The following is a 13,031-nucleotide window of genomic DNA, read 5'->3' as shown; positions in this document are numbered from 1 at the left end:
AAAAGGAAATCCTGTCGTTGCCGTAGAAACGTTCTAGATTGCGAAAGGGAAGGCATGGAACCCATAGTATTTCATTGCGACGCAATTTCTGTGTTAATTCGCTAATGTGAGGATTCGAGGGATACAGTAAAAAAGAAATAAAGCATCAGAAATGAGATATTCGACCCAAAGAGGAAACCGCGGCATTGCCGTAGAAACGTTCTAGATTGGGAAAGAGATGGCAGAGAACCCATAGTATTTCACTGCGACGCACTTTCTATGTTAATTCGTAAATGTGATGGTGCGACGGATACAGTAAAGAAGAAATACTGCATCGGAAAGGTGATAATCGACCCAAAAAGAAAATCCTGTCACTCCGTAGATACGTTCAGCATTGGGAAAGAGGAGGCATGTTACCCAAAGGCATTTAACTGCGTACCAATTTCTGTGTTAATTCGTCAATGTTAGGGTGCGAGGGATAAGGTAAAGAAGAAATAGTGCATCGGAAAGAAGATAATCGACCCCAAAAGTATATCGCACTGTTTCCGTAGAAACATTCTAGTTTGGGAACGAGAAGGCATGGATCACATAGTATTTCATTGCGACTTAATTTCTGTGTTAATTTGTCAATGTGAGGGTGCGAGGGATACAGTAAAGAAGAAATATTGCGTCGGAAAGGAGATAATCGGCCCAAAAGGAAAATCGCGCCGTTGCCATAGAAACATTCTAGATTGGGAAAGAGAAGGCATGGAACCCATAGTATATCACAGCGACGCAATTTATGCATTAATTCGTCAATGTGCGGATGCGAGGGATACAGTAAAGAAGAAATAGTGCATCGGAATGGAGATAATCAACCCAAAAAGGAATTTGCATCGTTGCCGTAGAAAAGTTATAGATTGGGAAAGAGGAAGCATGGAACCCATAGTATTTCACTGCGACACATTGTCTGTGTTAATTCGTCAATGTGAGGATGCGGCAAATACAGTAAAGAAGAAATTGTGCATTGTATAGGAGATAATCGACCCAATAAGAAAATAGCCCCGTTGCCATAGAATCGTTCTAGATTGGGAACGAGATGACATGGGACACATAGTATTTCAGTGCGACGCACTTTCTGTTTTAATTTATCAATGTGAGTTTGCGAGGGATACAGTAAAGAAGAAATAGTGCATTGGAAAGGAGATATTCGACCCAAAAAGGAATTCGCGCCGTTGCCGTAGAAACGTTATAGATTGGGAAAGAGGAGGCATGGAACCCATAGTATTTCACTGGGACGCATTTTCTGTGTTAATTCGTCACTGTGAGGATGCGAGGGATACAGTAAAGAGGATATAGAGCTTCGGAAAATAGATAACCGACCCAAAAAGAGAAAACGTGAAGTTGCCGTCGAAACGTTCTAGATTGGGAAAGAGAAGGCATGGAACCCATAGTATTTCACTGCGACGAAATTTCTGTGTTAATTCGTCAAAACGAGGGTGCGAGGGATACAGTAGAGAAGAAATAGAGCATCGGAAAGGAGATAACCGACTCAAAAAGGAAATCGCACCGTTGCCGTAGAAACGTTAGAGATTGGGAGAGTGGTAGCATGGAACACATAGTATTTCACTGCGACGCAATTTATGTGTTAATTCGTCAATGTGAGGGTGCGAGGAATACAGTAAAGAAGAAATTGTGCATCGTAAAGGAGATAATCGACCCAGAAACAAAATAGCGCCATTGCCGTAGAATCGTTCTAGATTGGGAACGAGAAGACATGGGACTCATAGTATTTAACTGCGATGCAGTTTCTATTTTAATTCGACAATGTGAGTTTGCGAGGGATACGGTAAAGAAGAAATAGTGCATTGGAAAGGAGATATTCGACCCAAAAAGAAATTCGCGCCGTTGCCGTAGGAACGTTATAGATTGGGAAAGAGGAGGCATGGAAGCCATAGTATTTCACTGCGACGCATTTTCTGTGTTAATTTGTCAATTTGAGGGTGCAAGGAATACAGTAAAGAAGAAATTGTGCATCGTATGGGAGATAATTGACCCAAAAAGAAAATAGCCCCGTTGCCGTAGAATCGTTCTAGATTGGGAACGAGAAGACATGGGACACATAGTATTTCACTGCGACGCAATTTCTTTTTTAATTCGTCAATGTGAGTTTGCGAGGGATACAGTAAAGAAGAGATAGTGCATTGGAAAGGAGATATTCGACCCAAAAAGAAATTCGCGCCGTTGCCGTTGAAACGTTATAGATTGGGAAAGAGGAGGCATGGAACCCATAGTATTTCACTGCGACGCAATTTCTGTGTTAATTCGTCAATGTGAGGGTGCGAGGAATACAGTAAAGAAGAAATTGTGCATCGTATAGGAGATAATCGATGCAAAAAGAAAATAGCGCGGTTGCCGTAGAAACGTTATAGATTGGGTAAGAGAAGACATGGGAGACATAGTATTTCACTGCGACGCAATTTCTGTTTTAATTCGTCAATGTGAGGATGCGAGGGCTGCAGTAAAGAAGAAATAGAGCATCGAAAAGGAGATAACCGACCCAAAAACAATTCGCGCCGTTGCCGCAGAAATGTTGTAGGTTGGGAAAGAGGAGGCATGGAACCCATAGTATTGCACTGCGACGCAATTTCTGTGTTAATTCGTCAATGTGAGGGTGGGAGGAATGCAGTAAAGAAGAAATTGTGCATCGTATAGGAGATAATCGAGCCAAAAAGAAAAAAGCACCGTTACCGTAGAATCGTTCTAGATTGAGAACGGGAGGACATGGGACACATAGTATTTCTCTGCGACGCAATTTCTGTTTTTCCAAGGGATACAGTGAAGAAGAAATAGTGCATTGGAAAGAAGATATTCGACCCAAAATGAAATTCGCACCGTTGCCGAAGAACCGTTATAGATTGGGAAAGAGGAGGCATGGAACCCATAGTAATTCACTGCGACCCAATTTCTGTGTTAATTCATATATGTGAGGGTGCGAGATATACAGTGAAGAAAAAATTGAGCATCGTACAGGAGATAACCGACCTAAAAAGAAAAAAGCACCGTTGCCGTAGAATCGTTCTAGATTGAGAACGGGAGGACATGGGACACATAGTATTTCACTGCGACGCAGTTTCTGTTTTTCCGAGGGATACAGTAAAGAAGAAATAGTGCATTCGAAAGGAGATTTTCGACCCAAAAAGGAATTCGCGCCGTAGCCGTAGAAACGTTATAGATTGGGAAAGAGGAGGCATGGAACCCATAGTATTTCACTGCGACGCATTTTCTGTGTTTATTCGTCAATGTGAGGATGCGAGGATTGCAGTAAAGAAGAAATAGAGCATCGGAAAGGAGATAATCGACCCTAAAAGAAAATCGCGCCGTTGCCGTCGAAACGATCTAGATTGGGAAAGAGAAGGCATGGAACCCATAGTATTTCACTGCGACGCCATATCAGTGTTAATTCGTCAATGCGAGGATGCAAGGAATACAGTAAAGAAGAAATTGTGCATCGTATAGGAGATAATCGACCCAAAAAGAAAATAGCGTCGTTGCCGTAGGATCGTTCCAGATTGGGAACGAGAAAACATGGGACACATAGTATTTCACTGCGACGCAATGTCTGCTTTAATTCGTCAATGTGAGTTTGCGAGGGATACAGTAAAGAAGAAATAGTGCATTCGAAAGGAGATATTCGACCCGAAAAGAACTTCGCGCCGTAGCCGTAGAAACGTTATAGATTGGGAAAGAGGAGGCATGGAACCCATAGTAATTCACAGCGACCCAATTTCTGTGTTAATTCGTCAATGTGAGGGTGCGAGTGACTCAGTAAAGAAGAAATAGTGCATCGGAAAGGAGATAATCGACCCTAGAAGAAAATCCTGTTGTTGCCGTAGAAACTTTTTATATTGGGGAAGAGATGGCATGGAACCCAGAGTATTTCACTGCCACACAATTTCGGTGTTATTTCGTCAATGTGAGGGTGCGAGGGATACAGTAAGGAAGACATAGTATATCGGAAAGGAGATAATCGCCCCAAAAAGAAAATCCTGTCGTTGCCGTAGAAACGTTCTAGATTGGGAAAGAGAAGTCACGGAACGCATGGTATTTCACTGCGACGCAATTTCTGTGTTAATTCGTCAAAGTGAGCGTGCAAGGGATACAGTAAAGAAGAAATTGTGCATTGGAAAGGAGATATTCGACCCAAAAAGAAATTCGCGCCGTTGTCGTAGAAATGTTATAGATTGGGAACGAGAAGACATGGGACACATAGTATTTCACTGCGACGCAGATTCTGTGTTAATTCGTCAATGTGAGTTAGCGAGGGATACAGTAAAGAAGAAATAGTGCATTAGAAAGGAGATATTCGAACCAAAAAGAAATTCGCGCTGTTGCCATAGAAACGTTATAGATTGGGAAAGAGGAGGCATGGAACCCATAGTATTTCATTGCGACGCATTTTCTGTGTTAATTCGTCAATTTGAGGGTGCGAGGAATACAGTATAGAAGAAATTGTGCATCGTATAGGAGATAACCGACCCAAAAAGAAAATAACGCTGTTGCCAAAGAATCGTTCTAGATTGGGAACGAGAAGACATGGGACACATAGTATTTCACTGCGACGCAATTTCTGTTTTAATTTGTCAATGTGAGGATGCGAGGGATAAAGTAAAGAAGAAATAGAGCATCGGAAAGGAGATAACCGACCCAAAAAGAAAATCGCGCCGTTGCCGTAGAAACGTTATAGATTGGGAAAGAGGAGGTATGGAACCCATAGTATTTCACTGCGACGCAATTTCTGTGTTAATTCGTCAATGTGAGGGTCAGAGGGATACCGTAGAGATGAAATAGTGCATCGGAAAGGAGATAATCGACCCAAAAAGAAAATCGCGCCATTGGCATAGAAACGTTCTAGATTGGGAACGAGAAGCCATGGAACACATAGTACATCACAGCGACTCAATTTCTGTGTTAATTCGTCAATGTGAAGATGCGAGGAATACAGTAAAGAAGAAATTGTGCATCGTATAGGAGATAATCGACCCAAAAGGAAAATAGCGCCGTTGCCGTAGAAATGTTCTAGATTGGGAAAGAGAAGACCTGGGACTCATAGTAATACACTGCGATGCAATTTCAGTGTTAATTCGTCAATGTGAGGGTGCGAGGAATACAGTTAAGAAGAAATAGTGCATCGGAAAGGAGACAATCGCCCCCAAAAGGAAATCCTGTCGTTGCCGTAGAAACGTTCGGAGATTGGGATAGGGGAGAAATGGAACATATAGAATTTCACTGCGACTCAATTTCTGTGTTAATTCATCAATGTGAGGATGCGAGGGATTCAGTAAAGAAGAAATAGTGCATCGGAAAGGAGATAATCTACCCCAAAAGAAAATACTGTCTTTACCGTAGAAACGTTCTAGATGGGAAAGAGATGGCATGAAACCCATAGTATTTCATTGCGATGTAATATCTGTGTTAATTCGTCAATTTGAGAATGCGAGGGATACAGTAAAGAAGAAATAGAGCATCGTATAGGAGATAATCGACCCTAAAAGAAAATCCCGCCATTGGCGTAGAAACGTTCTAGATTGGGAATGAGAAGGCATGGAACCCATGCATATAACCCACAGTATTTCATTGCAACGCAATTTCTGTGTTAATTCGTCAATTTGAGGTTGCGAGGGATACAGTAAAGAAGAAATAGTGCATCGGAAAGGAGATAATCGACCCAAATTGAAAATCTTGTCGATGCCATAGCAAGATTATAGATTGGGAATGAGATGTCATGGAACAAATAGTATTTCACTGCGACGCAATTTCTGTATTAATTCGTCGATGTGAGGGTGCGAAGGATACAGTAAAGAAGAAATAGTGCAACGGAAAGGAGATAATCGACCCAAAAATAAAATCGCGCCGTTGCCATTGAAACGTTCTAGATAGTTAAAGAGATGCCATGGAAACCATAGTATTTCACTGCGACGCAATTTCTGTATTAATTCGTCAATGTGAGGATGCGAGGGATACAGTAAAGAAGAAATAGTGCATCGGAAAGGAGATAATCGATCCATAAAGAGAGTCCGGCCGTTGCCGTAGAAACGTTCTAGATTGGGAAAGAAAAGGCATGGAACCCACACCATTTATCTGCGACGCAATTTCTTTGTTAATGCGTCAATGTAAGGTTGCAAGGGATACAGTAAAGAAGAAAGTGTGCATCGGAAAGGAGATAATCGACCCCAAAAGAAAATCCTGTCGTTGCCGTAGAAACGTTGTAGATTGGGTAAGAGTTGGCACGGAACCAAAAGTATTTCACTGCGACACCTATTTCTGTGTTAAGTCGTCAATGTTAGAGTGAGAGGGATACAGCAGAGAAGAAATACTGCATCGGAAAGGAGATAATCGCACCAAAAAGAAAATATTGTCTTTACCATAGAAACATTCTAGATTGGGAAAGAAAAGGCACGGAACCCACACTGTTTAACTGCGACGCAATTTCTTTGTTAATGCGTCAATGTGAGGTTGCAAGGGATACAGGAAAGAAGAAATAGTGCATCGGAAAGGAAATAATCGACCCTAAAAGAAAATCCTGTTGTTGGCGTAGAAACTTTCTAGATTGGGAAAGAGAAGGCATGGAACCCATAGTATATCACTTACACGCAATTTCTGTGATATTTCGTCAATGTGACGGTGCGAGGGATGCAGTAAGGAAGAAATAGTTTATCGGAAAGGAGATAATCGCACCAAAAAGAAATCGCGCCGTTGCCGTAGAAACGTTCTAGATTGGGAAAGAGCAGGCATGGAACACATAGTATTTCACTGCGACGCAATTTCTGTGTTAATTCGTCAATGTTAGGGTCGAGGGATACAGAAAAGAAGAAATACTGCATCGGAAAGGAGATAATCGACCCAAAAAGAGAATCGCGCCATTCCCGTACAAACGTTCTAGATTGGGAATGAGAAGGCATGGAACCCATTGTATTTCATTGCGATGCAATTTCTGTGTTAATTCATCAATGTGAGGGGGCGAGGGATACAGTAAAGAAGAAATAGTGCATCGGAAAGGAGATTATCGACCCCAAAGAAAATACTGTCTTTACCATAGAAACGATCTAGATTGGGAAAGAGAAGGCATGGAACCCATAGTTTTTCATTGCGATGTAATATCTGTTTTAATTCGTCAATTTGGGGGTGCGAGGGATACAGTAAAGAAGAAATAGTGCAACGGAAAGGAGATAATCGACCCAAAAAGAAAGTCCTGCCATTGCCGTAGAAACGTTCTAGATTGGGAAAGAAAAGGCGTGGAACCCACACTATTTAACTGCGACGCAATTTCTTTGCTAATGGGTCAATGTGCGTTTGCAAGGGATACAGGAAAGAAGAAATTATGCATCGGAAAGGTGATAATCGACCCCAAAAGAAAATCCTGTCGTTGCCGTAGAAACGTTGTAGATTGGGTAAGAGATGGCACGGAACCAAAAGTATTTCACTGCGACGCCTATTTCTGTGTTAAGTCGTCAATGTTAGAGTGAGAGTGATAAAGCAGAGAAGAAATAGTGCATCGGAAAGGAGATAATCACCCAAAAAGAAAATCGCGCCATTGGCATAGAAACGTTGTTGATTCGGAAAGAGAAGCCATGAAACCAATAGTATTTCACTGCGACGCAATTTCTGTGTTAATTTGTCAATGTCAGGGTGCGAGGGATACAGTAAAGAAGACATAGTGCACTGGAAAGGAGATAATCGACCCCAAAAGAAAATCCTGCCGATGCCGTAGCAACGTACTAGATTGGGAAAGAGAAGGCAAGGAACCCGTAGTATTTCACTGCGTCGCAATTTCTGTGTTAATTTGTCAATATGAGGGTGCGAGGGATACAGTAAGGAAGAAATAGTGCGTCGGAAAGGAGATAATCGACCCCAAAAGAAATTCCTGTCGTTTCCGTAGAAACGTTCTAGATTGGGAAAGAGAAGGCATGGAACACATAGTATTTCACTGCGACGCAATTTCTGTGTTAATTCGTCAATGTTAGGGTCGAGGGATACAGTAAAGAAGAAATACTGCATCGGAAAGGAGATAATCGACCCCAAAAGAAAATATTGTCTTTACCATAGAAACGTTCTAGATTGGGAAAGAAAAGGCACGGAACCCACACTGTTTAACTGCGACGCAATTTCTTTGTTAATGCGTCAATGTGAGGTTGCAAGGGATACTGGAAAGAAGAAATAGTGCATCAGAAAGGAGATAATCGACCCAAAAAGCAATTCGTGCCGTTGCCGTAGAAACATTCTAGGTTGGGAAAGAAAAGGCACGGAACCCACACTGTTTAACTGCGACGCAATTTCCTTGTTAATGCGTCAATGTGAGGTTGCAAGGGATACAGTAAAGATGAAATTGTGCATCGGAAAGGAGATAATCGACCCCAAAAGAAAATCCTGTCGTTGCCGTAGAAACGTTCTAGATTGGGTAAGAGATGGCACGGAAAAAATAGTATTTCATTGCGACGCCTATTTCTGTGTTAAGTCGTCAATGTTAGAGTGAGAGGGATACAGGAAAGAAGAAATAGTCCATCGGAAAGAAGATAATCGACCCAAAAAGAAAATCGCGCCATTGGCATAGAAACGTTCTAGATTGGGAAAGAGAAGCCACGGAACACACAGTATTTCACTCCGACGAAATTTCTGTTTTAATTCGTCAATGTTAGGATGGGAGGGATACAGTAAAAAAGAAATAGTGCATCGGAAAGGTGAAATTCGACCCAAAAAGGAGAACGCGCCATTGCCGTAGAAACGTTCTAGATTCGGAAAGAGAAGACATGGAATTCATAGTATCTCATTGCGATGCAATTTCTGTGTTAATTCGTCAATGTGAGGATTCGAGGGAAATAGTAAAGAAGGAATAGTGCATCGCAAAGGAGATAATCGACCCCAAAAGGAAATCCTGTTGTTGCCGTAGAAACTTTCTGGATTTGGAAAGAAATGGCATGGAACACATAGAATTTCACTACCACGCAATGTCTGTGTTAATTCGTCAATGAGAGGGCGCGAGGGATACAGTAAAGAAGAAATAGAGCATCGGAAAGGAGATAATCGAGCCAAAAAGTAAATCGCACCGTTGCCGTAGAAATGTTCTAGATTAGGAAAGAGAAGACAAGGAACCCATAGTATTTCACTGCGACGCAATTTCTGTGTTAATTCGTCAATGTGAGGGTGCGAGGGATACAGTACAGAAGAAATAGTTTATCAGAAAGGAGATAATCGACCCCAAAAAAGAATCCTGTCGTTGCCGTAGAAACATTCTAGATTGGGATAGAGAAGGCAAGGAACCACTAGTATTTAACTGCGACGCAGTTTCTTTGTTAATTCGTCAATTTGGGGTTGCGAGGGATATAGTACAGAAGAAATAGTGCATCGGAGAGGAGATAATCGACCCAAAATGAAAATCCTGTCGATGCCGTAGAAACATTATAGATTGGCAATGAGATGGCATGGACCCGTAGTATTTCACTGCGACGCAATTTCTGTGTTAATTCGTCGATGTGAGGGTGCGAGGGATACAGTAAAGAAGAAATAGTGCATCGGAAAGGAAATAATCGACCCTAAAAGAAAATCCTGTTGTTGCCGTAGAAGCTTTCTAGACAGGGAATGAGAAGGCATGGAACCCATAGTAGATGACTGCCACGCAATTTCTGCGTTATTTCGTCAATGTGAGGGTGCGAGGGATGCAGTAAGGAAGAAATAGTTTATCGGAAAGGAGATAATCGCCCCAAAAGAAAATACTGTCTTTACCATAGAAACGTTCTAGACTGGGAAAGAGCAGGCTTGGAACACATAGTATTTCACAGCGACGGAATTTCTGTGTTAATTCGTCAATGTGAGGGTGCGAGGGATACAGTAAAGAAGAAGTAGAGCATGGGAAAGGAAATAATCTACCCAACAAGAAAATCGCGCCATTGCCGTAGAAACGTCCTAGATTGAGAAAGAGAAGGCACGGAACCCATACTAATTCACTGCGACGCAATTTCTGTGTTAATTCGTCAATGTTAGGGTCGAGGGATACAGTAAAGAAGAAATACTGCATCGGAAAGGAGATAATCGACCCAAAAAGAGAATTGCGCCATTGCCGTACAAACGTTCTAGATTGGGAAAGAGATGGCATGGAACCCATTGTATTTCATTGCGATGCAATTTCTGTGTTAATTCATCAATGTGAGGGGCGAGGGATACAGTAAAGAAGAAATAGTGCATCAGAAAGGAGATAATCGACCCCAAAAGAAAATACTGTCTTTACCATAGAAACGTTCTAGATTGGGAAAGAGCAAACATGGAAACCATAGTATTTCACTGCGACGCAATTTCTGTATTAATTCGTCAATGTGAGGGTGCGAGGGATACAGTTAAGAAGAAATAGTGCATCAGAAAGGTGATAATCGACCCCAAAAGAAAATCCTGTCGTTGCCGTATAAACGTTCTAGACTGGGAAAGAGAAGGCATGGAACCACTAGTATTTAACTACGACGCAGTTTCTGTGATAATTCGCCAATGTGAGAGTGTGAGGGATACAGTAAAGAAGAAGTAGTGCATCGGAAAGGTGATAATCGACCCAAAAAGAAAGTTCTGCCGTTGCCGTAGAATCTCTCCAGATTGGGAAACCAAAAGGCATGGAACCCACAGTATTTAACTGCGACGCAATTTCATTGTTAATGCGTCAATGTGAGGTTGCAAGGGATACAGTGAAGAAGAAATTGTGCATCGGAAAGGAGATAATCGACCCCAAAAGAAAAACCTGTCGTTGCTGTAGAAACGTTCTAGATTCGGAAAGAGAAGGCATGGAACCCACAGTATTTCATGGTGACGCAATTTCTGTGTTAATTCGTCAATGTGAGGGAACGAGGGATACAGTAAAGAAGAAATAGGTCATCGGAAAGGAGGTATTCGACCCAAAAAGAGAATCGCGCTTTTGACGTAGAAAGGTTCTAGATTGGGAAAGAGAAGGCATTGAACCCATAAGGATTTCACTGCGACGCAATTTCTGTGTTATTTCGTCAATGTGAGAGTGCGAGGGATACAGTAAAGAACAAATAGTGCATCGGAATGGAGATAATCGACCCAAAAAGAAAATCCTGTCGATGCCGTAGATCCGTTCTAGATTGGGAAAGAGAAGGCATGGAACACATAGTATTTCACTGCGACGCAATTTCTGTGTTAATTCGTCAATGTGAGGGTGCGAGGGATACAGTAAAGAAGAAATAGTGCTTCGGAAAGGAGATAATCGACCCCAAAAGAAAATCCTGTCGTTGCCGTAGAAACGTTCTAGATTGGGTAAGAGATGGCACGGAACCAATAGTATTTCATTGCGACGCAATTTCTGTGTTAAGTCGTCAATGTTAGGGCGAGAGGGATACAGCAGAGAAGAAATAGTGCATCGGAAAGGAGATAATCGGCCCGAAAAGAAAATCGCGCCATTGGCATAGAAGCGTTGTTGATTCGGATAGAGGAGCCATGGAACCCATAGTATTTCACTGCGACGCAATTTCTGTCTTAACTCGTCAAAGTGAGGGTGCGAGGGAAACAGTAAAGAAGAATTAGAGCATTGGAAAGGAGATATTCGACCCAAAAAGAAATTCGCGCTGTTGCCGAAGAAACGTTCTAGATTGGGAAAGAGAAGGCATAGAACCCATAGTATTTTATTGCGATGCAATTTCTGTGTTATTCGTCAATGTGAGGATTCGAGGGATACAGTAAGGAAGAAATAGTGCATCGCAAAGGAGGTAATCGACCCCGAAATAAAATTCTGTTGTTGCCGTAGAAACTTTCTAGATTCGGAAAGAGAAGACGAGGAACCCATAGTATTTCACTGCGACACAATTTCTCTGTTAATTTGTCAATGTCAGGGTGTGGGATACAGTAAAGAAGACATAGTGCACTGGAGTGGAGATAATCGACCCCAAAAGAAAATCCTGCCGATGCCGTAGAAACGTTCTAGATTGCGAAAGAGAAGGCAAGGAACCCGTAGTATTTCACTGCGACGCAATTTCTGTGTTAATTAGTCAATGTGAGGGCGCGATGGATACACTAAAGAAGAAAAAGAGCATTGGAAAGGAGATAATCGACCCCAAAAGAAAATCGTGCCGTTGCCGTAGAAACGTTCGTAAATTTTGAAAGGGAAGGCATGGAACCAGTAGTATTTCACTGCGACGCAATTTCTGTGTTAATGCATCAATGTGAGGGTGCAAGGGATACTGTAAAGAAGAAATAGTGGATCGGAAAGGAGATAATCGACCCAAAAGGAAAACACGCCGTAGCCGTAGAAACGTTCTAGATAGGGGAAAGAGAAGGCAAGGAACGCATAGTATTTCACTGCGACGCAATTTCTGTGTTAATTCGTCAATGTGAGGGTGCGAGGGATACAGTAAAGAAGAAATAGTGCATCGGAAAGGAGATAATCGACCCCCAAAAAAAATCCTGTCGTTGCTGTGGAAACGTCTAGAGTGGGAAAGGGAAAGCATGGAACCGATAGTATTTCATTGCGAAGCAAATTCTGTGTTAATTCGTAAATTTGAGTGTGCAAGGGATACAGTGGAGAAGAAATTGTTCATCGGAAAGGGGATAATCGACCCAAAAAGAAAATCGATCCGTTGCCATGGAAACGTTCTACAATGGGAAAAAGAGAAGGCATGGAAAACATAGTATTTCACTGCGATGCAGTTTCTGTGTTAATTCGTCAATGTGAGGGTGCGAGGGATACGGTAGAGAAGAAATTACGCATCGGTATGGAGATAATCGACCCAAAATGAAAATCGATCTGACGGTGTAGAAACGTTCTAGATTTAGAAAGAAAAGGCATGGAACCCATATTGTTTCATTACAGCGCATTTTCTGTGTTAATTTGTCAATGTGAGGGTGCGAGGGATACAGTAGAAATGAAATTGTACATCGGAAAGGAGATAATCGACTCAAAAAGAAAATCGATTTGTTGTCGTAGAAACGTTCTTTGCTTGGAAAGAGAAGGCATGGAACCCAAAGTATTTCACTGCGTCGCAACTTTTGTGTAAATTCGTCAATGTGAGGGTGCGAGGGAC

Source organism: Schistocerca serialis, chromosome 12 (assembly GCF_023864345.2).
Source record: "Schistocerca serialis cubense isolate TAMUIC-IGC-003099 chromosome 12, iqSchSeri2.2, whole genome shotgun sequence".
Taxonomy (NCBI): Eukaryota; Metazoa; Arthropoda; class Insecta; order Orthoptera; family Acrididae; genus Schistocerca; species Schistocerca serialis.
The sequence above is the reverse complement of the archived record's forward strand: the minus strand, read 5'-3'. Positions refer to the sequence as shown.